Here is a 13988-nt window from a genome sequence, read left to right as displayed (position 1 = left end):
AGTATAACAAAACTCATATGGCAGACGAAAACCTGAGAAAAATCCAACCAGGAAGTGGGAAATCTGAGGTTTGTAGTTTTTCAACTCTTTAGAACGTTGTTTGAGGTTTCTACTATGAAGGGGTGCTGAATGAGAGGGGATTGAGCCAGGTGTCTGGCAGAGTGCCACAGGCTCGTGGACGCGTGGTCACGAGAGTTTGCTCTCGTTCCATTGCTTTTCTACAGACAGGAATTCTCCGGTTGGAACATTATCGAAGATTTATGATGATAACATACTAAAGATTGATTCTATACTTAGTTTGACATGTTTCTACGACCTGTAATATCACTTTTTGAACTTTTCTTCCGACGTTCGGCTGGACCTGCACGCGCGTTTGGATTTGTTTACCGAAAAGGAGAAGCTATTTGGACATAAATTATGAACTTTATTGAAAAAAGCAAACATTTATTGTGGAACTGGGATTCCTGGGAGTGCATTCTGATGAAGTCATAAAAGGTAAGTGAATATTTATAATGCTATTTCTGACTAATGTTGACAACAAAATATGGCGGATATCTTTTTGGCTGCTTTGTCTGAACGCTGTACTCAGATTATTGCATGGTTTGCTTTTTCCGTAACGTTTTTTTGAAATCTGACACAGCGGTTGCATTAACGAGAAGTGTATCTCAAATTCCATGTATAACACTTTGTATTTTCATCAACATTTATGATGAGTATTTCTGTAAATTGATGTGGCTCTCACAGCAGAACTAGGAAGCAGTCTTGGGAAAAGAGGGTGGCAAAGAAGGGAGTTGCAAACATAGGATCTGTGCTCCAGTATTCTCTTAGGGAGTTTTTCTTTACTATCCCCATGAGAAGGACTGTCACCAGGAAGGTATACATTTCACTAATTGTGGTTGTCCCAGCCACTCCTGGCTCTCTCTTCTCCTGTAGCTCCAGGGCATAGCGATTGGTCTCTGCTATGTCTCCCACCAGCTCCTCTGCCAGAAACAACCTGAAGCACTCTGCCTCAGATGGAAATGGCAAGGGGTGTTGCACTCCAGATTGGGACTCGTCAACGCAAACAGCAGGGCCAAAAGGGGTGAAATGGCTGGCAGCCTTCCAGCTACCACAGAACTCCTGTACTTCATCCACTGTCGGTCTGCCTCCATCACCACCAGCATCTTCAAAGGGAACAGGGACTTTGTCAGTGGACAAGGGGTCCTCAGATTCAGGGTTCTCAATGGCTGGGGGGCAGCTCCTCACTGTCACTGTCAGAATCTGATTCCTGACTTTCAGACTCATTGTCAGAATTTAAAAAAATCTCCAGAATTTCCGCATTTGTGAGTTGTCTCCTTTTGAAAGACATTGCTAATGCTACAGCTTAGCTCACTAGCTATATACATAAAAAACAACACTGAATGGCTCAGAGTGGGAGTGAGCGGTTACATGATTGACTGCCTGCACGTGCCATTTGTATCAATAAATCACTATCAGAAAATGTTTTGTGTGGTAATTTATATATTTACTGTTTTTTTCACATTTTTCAAGTACAGGTGATAAATCATGCATTCCGATTCTTGCATAGATTGTAATGGGCACATATTATGTGTGTAAAACACTTTTTTGAAGGTTGTACTGATTATGATGAGCTAAGCTAATTCCAGCTATGTGTGTGGAGCCATGTTTGTTGACATACAATGCATTCTTGGTTTCACGTAATCGTCTGTCGGACCAAAGATGCTATAACAAAATGAGGTGACTAAGGGTTCGCTCATTTTTTGAGAACTTCAGGAAGTGAATGGTGGGATGTGAACGATGGTAGACGACACACCCCTTCAAAATGCATTCTATTAACAGAGCAAACTCATCTTGTTTTCTCTTATTATCTTTGGTTTGTGTGAGGGAAAAAAGCATGGCCGTGCACTGAAACTAATTGTCGGATTACTTTCGATTTCTAGAAAGTGTTTTACTCAATTATTTTGATCAATGGTGAGCTCACCCGTGATGTGATTAATTATAAATAGTAACTGCTATTAGCTAATTCATATTGTAGTTTGTCAGCCGAGAGTTATATAAATATGACCGCTTGTGTCTTTCCTCAGTTAACGCTAGGACAAATGTAGCCTACATTTTTCCGGTTTGGATGATTGTGTTATGCTATAGATACTTCTGTGAATATCTGAACATTGCATCCAGAAATAAACTGCTCACATTCTGGACATAACTTTGCAAGGACTGTGTTTGCGTAAATATTTTCTGAAAAAAGTGTGGCCAGCTCAAATGCGGATTGTTGCGCCATTCGAAACTGGCCGCCCTAAATAAGCGTTCTAATCACATGGGTGTGATCGTATGCTTCAGGGTTCACTGTAGAATGATCATACACGTGTGATGGTACGTGTGAAAGGGTTAAATGTCACACATGAAACCATATTTTCACGTATTAAATGTTGAGTTCAAATGTTAACACTACCTTTTCACATGTGAGGAGAATGACATGTTTTGACAGAATGACATGTGAATTGCAGTTTCACATGTGAGATTTGCGGTTTCACATGGGAAAAACATTCACTTGTGAAAATCTCACATGTAAAAATTCAATCAATTGAAAATCTAATTTCTAATGTTCAGGTTCACACATAAGAAAGCATACAGTGCATTTGGAAAGTATTCAGACCCCTTCACTTTTCCCACGTTTTGTTACGTTGCAGCCTTACTCTAAAATAGATTTTTTTTTAATAATCTCAATCTACACACAATACCCAATAATGACAAAGCAAAAACATTTTTTATAAATGTTTACAAAATATTCTACTTACATAAGTTTTCAGACCCTTTACTCAGTACTTTGTTGAAGCACCTTTGGCAGCGATTACAGCCTTGAGTCTTCTTGGGTACGCTACAAGCTTAGCACACCTGTATCTGAGGAGTTTTCTCACATTCTTCTCTGCAGATCCTCTCAATGTAAGTACTGACGCTGAAGAAGAAAAGCAGGTACGGGGATTTGAACATTTAATGTGGAACAGACATCGAACAGGACAGGAACAGCGTCAGAACCAGGTAACAAAATGACAAACAAACATTGATCTTGAAGCGGGGAACAGAGCTAGGGAACAGACAAATGTAGGGGAGGAAATAAACACAAGTGATTGAGTCCAGGTGAGTGCAAGGAATTGCTGACGAGGGGAGCAGGTGTGCGTCATGATGGTGGCAGGAGTGCATAATGCTGGGGAGACTGGCGCCTTTGAGCGCCAGGGAGGGAGAGCGGGAGCAGGCGTGACACTCAAGCTTTGTCAGGTTGGATGGGGCTAGTCGCTGCACAGCTATTTTTAGGTCTCCAGAGATGTTTGATTGGGTTCAAATCTGGGCTCTGGCTAGGCCAATTAAGGACATTCAGAGACTTGTCCTGAAGCCTTGGCTGTGTGTTTAGGGTCTTTGTCCTGTTGAAAGGTGAACATTCACTCCCTATCTGAGGTCCTGAGCGCTCTGGAGCAGATTTTCATGAAGAATCTCTACGTACTTTGCTCTGTTCATCTCTCCCTCCATCCTGACTAGTCACGCAGTCCCTGCTGCTGAAAAATATCCCCACATGATGCTGCCACCACCATGCTTCACCGTAGGGATAGTGCCAGGTTTCCTCCAGACGTGACAGTTGGCATTCACGCCAAAGAACTCCATCTTGGTTTCATTAGACCAAATAATCTCTTTTCTCACGGTCTGAGAGTGTTTTAGGTGCCTTATGGCAAACTCCAAGCGGGCTGTCATGTGCCTTTTACTGAGGCCTGATTGCTGACTGCTGCAGATATGGATGTCCTTCTGGAAGGTTCTCCCATTTCCACAGAGGAACTCTAGAGCTCTGTCAGAGTGACCATCGGGTTCTTGGTCACCTGCCTGACCAAGGACCTTCTCCCCTGATTGGAGGCCACTGAATGATGGAGGCCACTGCGTTCTTTGTTGACCATCAATGCTGGTCACCAGATCAGTACCCTTCCCCAGTTCTGTGCCTCGACACAATCCTTTCTCGGAGCTCTACGGATAATTCCTTCAACCTCACGGCTTGGTTTTTGCTCTGGTGTGTGCTTTTCCAAATCATGTCCAATCAATTAAATTTCCAAAAGGTTGACTCCAATCAAGTTGTAGAAACATCTCAAGGATAATCAATGGAAACAGGATGCACCTGAGCTCAATTTCGAGTCTCATAGCAAAAGGTTTGAATACTTATGTAAATAAGGTATTTCTGTAAAAAAATATATATTTTAAAAATTAGCAAAAAAAATGAAAAACCTTTTTGCTTTGTCATTATGGGGTATTATGTGTAGATTGATGGAGAAAAACACTAAGCACACACCCAAGACAACGCAGGAGTGGCTTCATGACAAGTCCCTGAAAGTCATTGAGTGGCTTCCTTCTTTTCACTCTGTCATTTAGGTTAGTATTATGGAGTAACTACAATGTTGTTGATCCATCCTCAGTTTTCGTCTATCACAGCCATTCAACTCTGGAACTGTTTTAAAGTCACCATTGGCTTTACATTTATCCCATTTTAAATTCAGGCTGCAACATAACAAAATGTGGGAAAAGTCAAGGTGTGTGAAGACTTTCTGAAGGCACTGTATGTGAGCTTAGTTCAACTGTCGTACCCCATCAGAACCCAAAATATTAGCTTGTTTAACTCCGTCTTTAAACGAATTAAGTGCAAACAGCCTAAAAATATGGTTAAAACTATCATTTTGATATCATGGATAGTCAGTACATAGCAACTAACTGTGGCACGGAGTACACTTTTAATGTTTCAATGAAAGATTGCCGCTTCCAACACCTTTAATAGAGTAATAGTGTTATTATATGGTAATAGTGTTATTTTATGGTGTAACAATAATGATTGTACGAACTTACGAACCCAGGTGCAGAGAAACACAGCAAGCAGAGGTAAGGATAAATCCAGATATTTTACTTAGAGTCTTGACAGAAACAAGGCAACCGCACAAGAGCACACTAATAAAACATGAGACCTAAGCACAGATACAGGCCAACTGAGGAACCAAAATAACATGGCAACCAGGTGAACAGAGAAGTTAATTAAACACAGGTGAATCTAATAAGTAATACTCAGGGTAACCTGGAAACTAGAAAACAAGGTAAGAGTGCCCTCCAAAGGTAACCTATGGAAACAACAATCAAATAAAACAGAAGCTGTGACAATATGGTGCAATTCTCTTGGGAGTGAGTTACTTTTGTTCCATTAATATCAAGAAAAACTTCTGAAGTCGAGAACAAAATTCTTGGTATTGCAAACAAAAATAATGATATTGAAAGCTAAAAAACAGAAACCCCAATGTTTTGATAGCAAAAACATTTTGTAAATGTAGTTAGATTTCCATCCAATATGCAGAGCCGAGCGGCCCTATACAATCACTACGCAAAGCTGCGTAGGGCCCCGAAAATTATGCAAGGGCACTGCATCCCCCTCGTGTCAAATCAAGTGTCAATGTTCATAACTTAGATGAGAGCATGAAACGGAACTATCCTTCTGGTCACGAAAAGATTAAAAAAACTAGAGTAAATTGTAGGAACAGCAATCAGGTAAACTTGTGTTCTCTCCTCTCCATGTTTGATGTCAGCAAATAACAGTAACATTAAGTTGATTTGCTAGCTTGCAGTGCATCTCTCTCTAGTCTGTCTGTCTTGCTAACCCAGCTGGGCAGTGCATCTCTTGGTCTGTCTGTGTCTTGCTTGCTTGCCAGCCACTTCCAGGGCTGTGTTCTGTGACTTTGTGTCTGACAAAAGTGAGAGTGAAATACAACTATTTATTATGTTTGATAAACGCCAATGGGCAACGGTGTTTAAAAACTGCAGCTCGGAAAAGATAACTGCGACGCGTGTAAACATGCGTTCATATGCGCGTGCACGTAATGAAACTCTCTCTTCAGCAGCAATCTCTGTGGGGACCAGTTGTCACGCCCTGACCTTAGTTATCTTTGTTTTCTTTATTATTTTTGGTTAGGTCAGGGTGTGACAAGGGTGATATATGTGTTTTTGTCCTGTCTAGGGTTTTTGTATGTTTATGGGTTTATCCAATCTAGGTGTTTTTATGTCTATGGTTGCAGAGATTGGTTCTCAGAGGCAGCTGTTTATCATCGTCTCTGATTGGGGACCATATTTAGGTAGCTCCATGCCTTGGATAGTTTGTGGGTTATTGTCTATGTATAGTTGCCTGTGTCAGCACTCGATGTTTACAGCGTCACGTTTGTTTTGTATAGTTTGTTAAGTGTTCTTTGTTCATTAAAAGAAGAATGTATTCTAATCACGCTGCGCTTTGGTCTCCTTAATACGACGAACGTGACACCAGTCCAGACAATATATGGGCGTGATGGCACTCCTCATAGGCGCACATCATTTTCAAACAAGACAACGATTATCTAAACTCAGCAAAAAAAATAAACGTCCTCTCACTGTCAACTGTGTTTAATTTCAGCAAATTTAACATGTGTGAACATAACAAGAGTCAACAACTGAGACATAAACTGAACAAGTTCCACAGACATGTGACTAACATAAATTTAATAATGTGTCCCTGAACAAAGGGGGGTCAAAATCAAAAATAACATTAAGTATCTGGTGTGGCCACCAGCTGCATTAAGTACTGCAGTGCATCTCCTCCTCATGGACTGCTGTGACACACCGTCCCAGACCATGACGGACCCTCCACCTCTAAATTGATCTCGCTCCAGAGTACAGGCCTCAGTGTAAAGCTTATTCCTTCGATGATAAACAAAACTCTGACCATCACCCTTGATGAGACAAAACCGCGACTCGTCAGTGAAGAGCACTTTTTGCCAGTCCGATCTGGTCCAGTGACGGTGGGTTTGTGCCCACAGGGGACGTTGTTGCCGGTGATGTCTGGCGAGGACCTGCCTTACAACAGGCCTACAAGCCCTCAGTCCAGCCTCTCTCAGCCTATTGTGGACAGTCTGAGCACTGATGGAGGGATTATGCATTCCTGGTGTAACTCGAGCAGTTGTTGATGTCATCCTGTACCTGTCCCGCAGGTGTGATGTTCGGATGTACCAATCCTGTGCAGGTGTTGTTACACGTGGTCTGCCACTGTGAGGACGATCAGCTGTCCGTCTTGTCTCCTTGTAGCGCTGCTTTAGGAGTCTCACAATACAGACATTGCAATTTATTGCCCTGGCCACATCTGCAGTCATCATGCGTCCTTGCAGCATGGCTAAGGCACGTTCACACAGATGAGCAGGGACCCTGGGCATCTTTCTTTTGGTGTTTTTCAGAGTCAGTAGAAAGGCCTCTTTAGTGTCCTAAGTTTTCATAACTGTGACCTTAATTGCCTACCGTCTGTAAGCTGTTAGTGTCTTAACAACTGTTCCACAGGTGCATGATCATTAATTGTTTATGGTTCATTGATCAAGCATGGGAAACAGTGTTTAACTTCTTATAGGCAGGTGGGATGGTAGCACCTGGCCAACATCCGGTGAAATTGCAGAGCGCAAAATTCAAATGACAGAAATATAAATATTTAACTATCATGGAAATACAAGTATTATACATCAAACTAAAGCTTAACTTCTTGTTAATCCAGCCGCTGTGTCAGATTTCAAAAAGGCTTTACGACGAAAGCACACCATGCGATTATCTGAGGACAGCGCCCCGCATACAAAAGCATGAAAAAAGAATTTCAACCAGGCAGGTGCGACACGAAAGTCAGAAATAGCTATATAATAAATGCCTTACCTTTGAAGATCTTCTTCTGTTGGCACTCCAAAAGGTCCCAGTTACATCACGAATGGTCCTTTTGTTCGATAATGTCCTTCTTTATATCCATAAAATCTCAGTTTAGCTGGAAGCGCCAGATTCCCTCCTTCAAAATGCATACAAAATGAATCCCAAACGTTACCAGTAAACTTATCCAAACAAGTCAAACAATGTTGATAATCAAACCTCAGGTACCCTAATACGTAAATAAACCAAATTTAAGGCGGAGAATAGTATGTTCATTAACGGAGATAAATAACAAAGAACGCGCTTTCATCCACGTGCATAGAAACACTACAGCCAAAATGGGAGCCACTTGGGAGCCACAAAACTACAACTTCTAGCTCATTTTCCCAAAAACCAGCCTGAAACTCTTTCTAAAGACTGTTGATCTCTAGTGGAAGCTTTAGGAACTGCAATCTGGGAGGACTTCGCCTCATAATAAACATGAAACCCATTGGAAACAGTGGTAGGCTGAATTTTGTATTTTATGGTTTGTCCTCTGGGTTTTGCCTGCCATATAAGTTCTGTTATACTCACAGACATTGTTGTAACAGTTTTAGAAACTCTAGAGTGTTTCCTATCCAAATCTACCAATTATATGCATATCATAGCTTCTGGGCCTGAGTAACAGGCAGTTTATTTTGGGTATGCTTTTCATCCGGATGTGAAAATACTGCCCCCTACCCAAGAGAGGTTAAACCCTTTACAATGACGATATGTTAAGTTATTTGGATTTTTACCAATTATCTTTGAAAGACAGGGTCCTGAAAAAGGGACGTTTCTTTTTTTTGCTGTGTTTCATCTCTCAGTCAAGTTTTACTCCGGACAACTCTGGACTAATGCAAGATGGAAAGCAATGGATTGACATTGACTACTGATTTATATATTGATTTACTGGGCAATATGGATGCACATCCCTCAGTAAATAATAACCATCAAGTATTCAGCCAAGCCATAGCATAAATAGTATTTTATATTTGAAAATGTATTGAAAGGAAATCTGGGGGAGCCAGTTTGAATGGGCCTAATGCAGCTGATAAAATTAATAATAGTATTGTTATCTATAATTTACAGGTGCTATTCTTAAATTTGTCAGTAGACGAGATGCTGGATCATCAGCCAGTACAAGAAGAAACTCAGTACATCCACATCCAGCCTCAGCCAGTACGAACACAGACCCAGTACAACCGGCTTCAGCAAATACTAACACAGACCCAACACTGGCAACTTCAGCAAGTACTAACACAGACCCAGGTGAAGTACAGGCAGCCTCAGCCAGTACTAAAACAACCAGAGGTGTACAGCCAGCATTAGATACAAGCAAGTCAGACCCTAATAGAACAGCTGCTGCTCCACCAAATTACCCAGAAGATTGGCCCCCAGTCTTAAAATACTTTATGAGGACTGAGTTAGTGTGTAGAGGTCCACTCAAACCAGGACTGGATTTGTTTTACCCTAAAGGCAAGTCTAGAAGAGGTTTCCATTCAGGCCTAATTACAGAGACAGCTGTCAAATGGGGAAAAGATTACCAGGAGCTGGCTTTCATACTCAATCAAAAACAACACTGTGTATTGTTTTTGTTGAAAGTTATTTTCTACAAAAGACTGCACAATCATAAAGGAATGTGTGAATGACTGGTCAAATATCAATGCCATTCTGAAACACCATGAGGGTAGTCCTGAACACACCAACAATATGATTAAGTGGAGAAAACTTGATCTGCACCTAAGTCGGAGACAGACTCTTTACCAGAATCAAATGACAATTTTGGAGGCTGAAAGAAAGAGATGTCCTTACTAGAGGTCGACCGATTATGATTTTTCAACGCCGATACCGATACCGATTATAGGAGGACCAAAAAACAAAGTGTTGGAGAAGAAAATAAAAGTGCAATATGTGCCATGCAAAAAAGCTAACGTTTAGGTTCCTTGCTCAGAACATGAGAACATATGAAAGCTGGTGGTTCCTTTTAACATGAGACTTCAATATTCCAAGGTAAGAGGTTTTAGGTTGTAGTTAATATAGTATTTATAGGAGTATTTCTCTCTATACCATTTGTATTCCATATACCTTTGACTATTAGATGTTCTTATATGCACTTTAGTATTGCCAGTGTAACAGTATAGCTTCCGTCCTTTCCTCGCTCCTATCTGGGCTCGAACGAGGAACACATCGACAACAGCCACCCCCGAAGCAGCGTTACCCATGCAGAGAAAGGGGAACAACTACTCCAAGTCTCAGAGTGAGTGACATTTGAAACGCTATTAGCGCGCACCCCGCTAACTATCTAACCATTTCATATCAGTTACACCAGCCTAATCTCGGGAGTTGATAGGCTTGAAGTCATAAACAGCTCAATGCTTGAAGCACAGCAAAGAGCTGCTGGCAAAACACACGAAAGTGCTGTTTGAATGAATGCTTATGAGCCTGCTGCTGCATACCACTGCACAGTCAGGCTGCTCTATCAAATATCAAATCATAGACTTAATTATAACATAATAACACACAGAAATACGAGCCTTTGGTCATTAATATGGTCGAATCCGGAAACTATCATTTCGAAAACAAAACGTTTATTATTATCGCATATACCCCAACTCTGTGTGCAATTTCACCTGGTTAATATTGCCTGCTAACCTGGATTTCTTTTAGCTAAATATGCAGGTTTAAAAATATATACTTCTGTGTATTGATTTTAAGGAAGGCGTTGATGTTTATGGTTAGGTACACGTTGGACAGTCCTTTTTCCGCAAATGCGCACCGCATCGATTATTTCCAACGCAGGACACGCTAGATAAACTAGTAATATCATCAAACGTGTAGTTAACTAGTGATTATGATTGATTTTTATAAGATAAGTTTAATGCTAGCTAGCAACTTACCTTGGCTTCTTACTGCATTCGCGTAACAGGCAGGCTCCTCGTGGAGTGCAATGATAGGCAGGTGGTTAGAGCATTGGACTAGTTAACTGTAAGGTTGCAAGATTGAATCCCCGAGCTGACAAGGTAAAAATCTGTCGTTCTGCCCCTGAACAAGGCAGTTAACCCACCATTCCTAGGCCGTCATTGTAAATAAGAACGTGTTCTTAAACGACTTGCCTAGTTAAATAAAGGTGTATTTTTTTTTAATAATAATAGGCCAAATCAGTGTCCAAAAATACAGATTTCCGATTGTTATGAAAACTTGAAATCGGCCCTAATTAATCGGCCATTCCGATTAATCGGTCAATCTCTAGTCCTTACACGTTTAATAAGTATCACCCAGTCTCTGGCTGAAAGAAACCTAGCATTCATGGGTTCATCAGACAAACTCTTCCAACCAGATAATGGCACCTTCCTAAAGGAGGTTGAATTACTGGCTAAATTTGACCCCGTTATGGAAAATCATCTCAGCAAAATTGAAGATGGAGAGACACATGCTCATTACCTTGGGAAGTGCAAATAGAATGCACTGATACAGATTGTGATAGACAAGATTCTGGAAGCAATAGTGACTCAAGTATCTTGGACTGTACACCTGACATTAGCCAGGAGCGAATGTCCATTTATTCTGAGAAGCGTGACTTCCTCTGCTTTGTGAATGTTGAGGTTACAACAGGCTTGAATCTGTCCACTGTCATCTTAGATAAGCTGAACGAGCTGAAGATTCCATATGAAGATTGCAGAGGGCAAGCTTATGATAACGGGGCCAACACGAAGGGCAAGCACCAAGGAATACAAGCCAGACTGCTAAAAAAAAAAAATCCCAGAGCTATGTTCGTCCCATGTGGAGCACCTACTCTAAACCTTGTCATTACAGATGCTGCCAAATCTTCAAAAGATGCAGTTGGGTTTTTTGGGCATGTGCAAAAGCTCCTCACCTTCTTTTCAGCTGGCATACAAAGATGGAGTGTTTTGAAAAACACGGGAACATAAATGTGAAGTCATGGAGTGACACAAGATGGGAGAGTAGGCTCCAAAGTGTTCATGCAATCAGGTATCAGGCTTCTGAGGTTTGGGAGGCTTTACTGGAAGCCAGACAGATGGTCAACGATCCTGTGACCAAAGTGGAGGCACAAGCACTTGGGTCCTACCGCTTCTTGATTTGCTGTGTCATATGGTGTGAGTTACTGACAATGACAAACAAGGTAAACAAGCACCTCCAATCCACCTCAATGCAGTTGGATATCGCAGTGAATTTGATCTCAAATGCAAAGGCCTCCCTCACAACATACTGGGAAACTGGATTCTCTGAGGCCCAGACAACAGCCAAAAGCATTTGTGAAGAAATGAATGTGGAGGCTGTTCTGAAAGAGAAGAGACTGGGAAACAGCAAGAAGCATTTCAGCTACGAGGCTCCTGATGAACCAGTGACTGATGCACTGAAAAACCTTGAAGTCAACTACTTCGACATTGTAGTCGACTCTGCTGTGACATCCATGGATGAGAGATTTGAAACACTCAACCAGGTGAAAACCAAATATGGAGTGCTGTTGAACTTCAGCACTGCCTCTCATATGTCCAGTGAATCTTTAAAGGCGCACTGCATGGAAGTTGAAAACACTAACCTTCAGAGATGACTGTGACATCAGTGGAATGGATCTGGCACACGAGATTCAGAATTTACCTGATCTGCCATCAGATTAGATGACTGCCAATGAGCTGCTTTCCTTTCTCTGTGAGAAAAACCTAGAGGAACTCTATCCTAACCTTTGGATAGCCCTAAGAATTGCAGTCACCCTACCAGTAACAGTAGCATCGGCAGAGAGGAGCTTTTCAAAATTAAAACTCATCAAAAGCTACCTGTGGTCTTTCATGTCACAGGAACATTTGAGCGGTCTGGCCACCATGAGCATAAATCATGACGTGGGGAAACGCATGTCCTATGATGACGACATTGATGATTTTGCCTCAAGAAAGTGGAGAAGATAAATATTTTGATGGTATGATTTTAATTCAATCATTTAAAATGTTTATACGCAATAACATTTAAGATTGTATGGCAGAAGTGCATTTGTGTAAATGACTGCTTAACAATGTGACATACTTTCTCAATTTCTTCCAGACAGTCCAGATAGACTGGTACCCATGCTGATGCTGAAAATGCCCAGGCTGTAGAGGGAACCAAAGTTAATCACACAGCTGTATAGGTTTTATTTTACCATATTGAGACATACAGCTGCAGACATAGCCTAAAGGCTTATGTTTACATTATATAGCCAAAGCTAATCACATAGCTGTATAGGTTTTATTTTACTATTTTAAGACATATATCTGCAGCCATTTCCTATAGGCTTATGTTTGTATTGTATAGACAAAGCTAATTATATAATATTGTGAGGACTGGACTAGGGATGCACAATATATCAGTGAACAAATCGGAATCGGACGATATTAGATAAAAATGGCAACATTGGTATCGGCCCGATGTCTAGTTTTACATCGATGTGAAAAACCGATGTCAAAGCTGACGCGCATACCTATATAACGTAGGCACATGACATAATGATGCCACGTAAAATGTTGCGCTACATGTGCAATACAGCATTCCTAACCAAGCCCACAAAGTCTGCTGTGTGGATCGAGCAGTCAACAAGTCGATCAATCATTTCAGCGAGACAACTCAAAGGCGAAATCTATTAATGCCAAGATAATGGAATTCATTGCCCTTGACAATCAACCGTTCTCTGTCGTGGGTGATGTTGGCTTTCACGACTGGTCAAGCACCGGCGGAACACACTAACGTTACCAAGTGCGCTGTTGTTCAGATGGTGCCCTACCGGAGTTACACTGTGATAGTGTCACTGCTATTAGCTTCACGACATACTATGGAACGCCGTTTGGGTCTTTGAGTGTCAAAAAAGATACACGTCAAATAGCACTATTTGACAGTAACACTATTTGACGCGTTAAATAAGCTTTTAATTTGACACATCAAATATTAATATTATTTGACACACCGTTCTATTATAGAATGTTGTGTGTTCCAAGCGCCACCACTACTATAATGGCACTGTCAAAGCTGTACAAAAAAGTCTGCAAACAAGCAAACACCGGCCACGAACAATGTGTTTACAATACCGCGTTGGTAATAAAGCATCATTTGTTCGACCGCAACTTCTGGGGTAGCTAGCTAGCTTTAGCTTGGTACCTAGCTAGCACCAATACAACCAGCCTTAAAACAATTACCAGTAGAAACTGCAGTCATTTTCACTATTCTTAGCAATGATTTAGGAATCCTTGAGAGTAAGTATTAGC

At 41.2% G+C, this 13988-nt stretch overlaps 1 protein-coding gene across 3 annotated transcripts in view; it reads right to left on the bottom strand.

The window, feature by feature from the left end:
- LOC139411252 (actin filament-associated protein 1-like 2) overlaps positions 1-13988 on the bottom strand; it is a 96056-nt gene that overhangs the window by 75877 nt on the left and 6191 nt on the right. Inside the window, exon 2 of one of the 3 annotated variants that reach the window (XM_071157298.1) lies at positions 2799-2956. The exons of the other annotated variants lie outside the window; for them this stretch is intronic. The gene's annotated coding sequence lies outside the window, so the exon portion shown is untranslated. The remainder of the gene's footprint in view (positions 1-2798; positions 2957-13988) is intronic. 3 annotated transcript variants of the gene reach the window in all.

This window comes from Oncorhynchus clarkii, chromosome 6 (genome assembly GCF_045791955.1).
Source record: "Oncorhynchus clarkii lewisi isolate Uvic-CL-2024 chromosome 6, UVic_Ocla_1.0, whole genome shotgun sequence".
NCBI lineage: Eukaryota > Metazoa > Chordata > Actinopteri > Salmoniformes > Salmonidae > Oncorhynchus > Oncorhynchus clarkii.
This window is presented reverse-complemented; position numbering and strand designations above follow the sequence as displayed.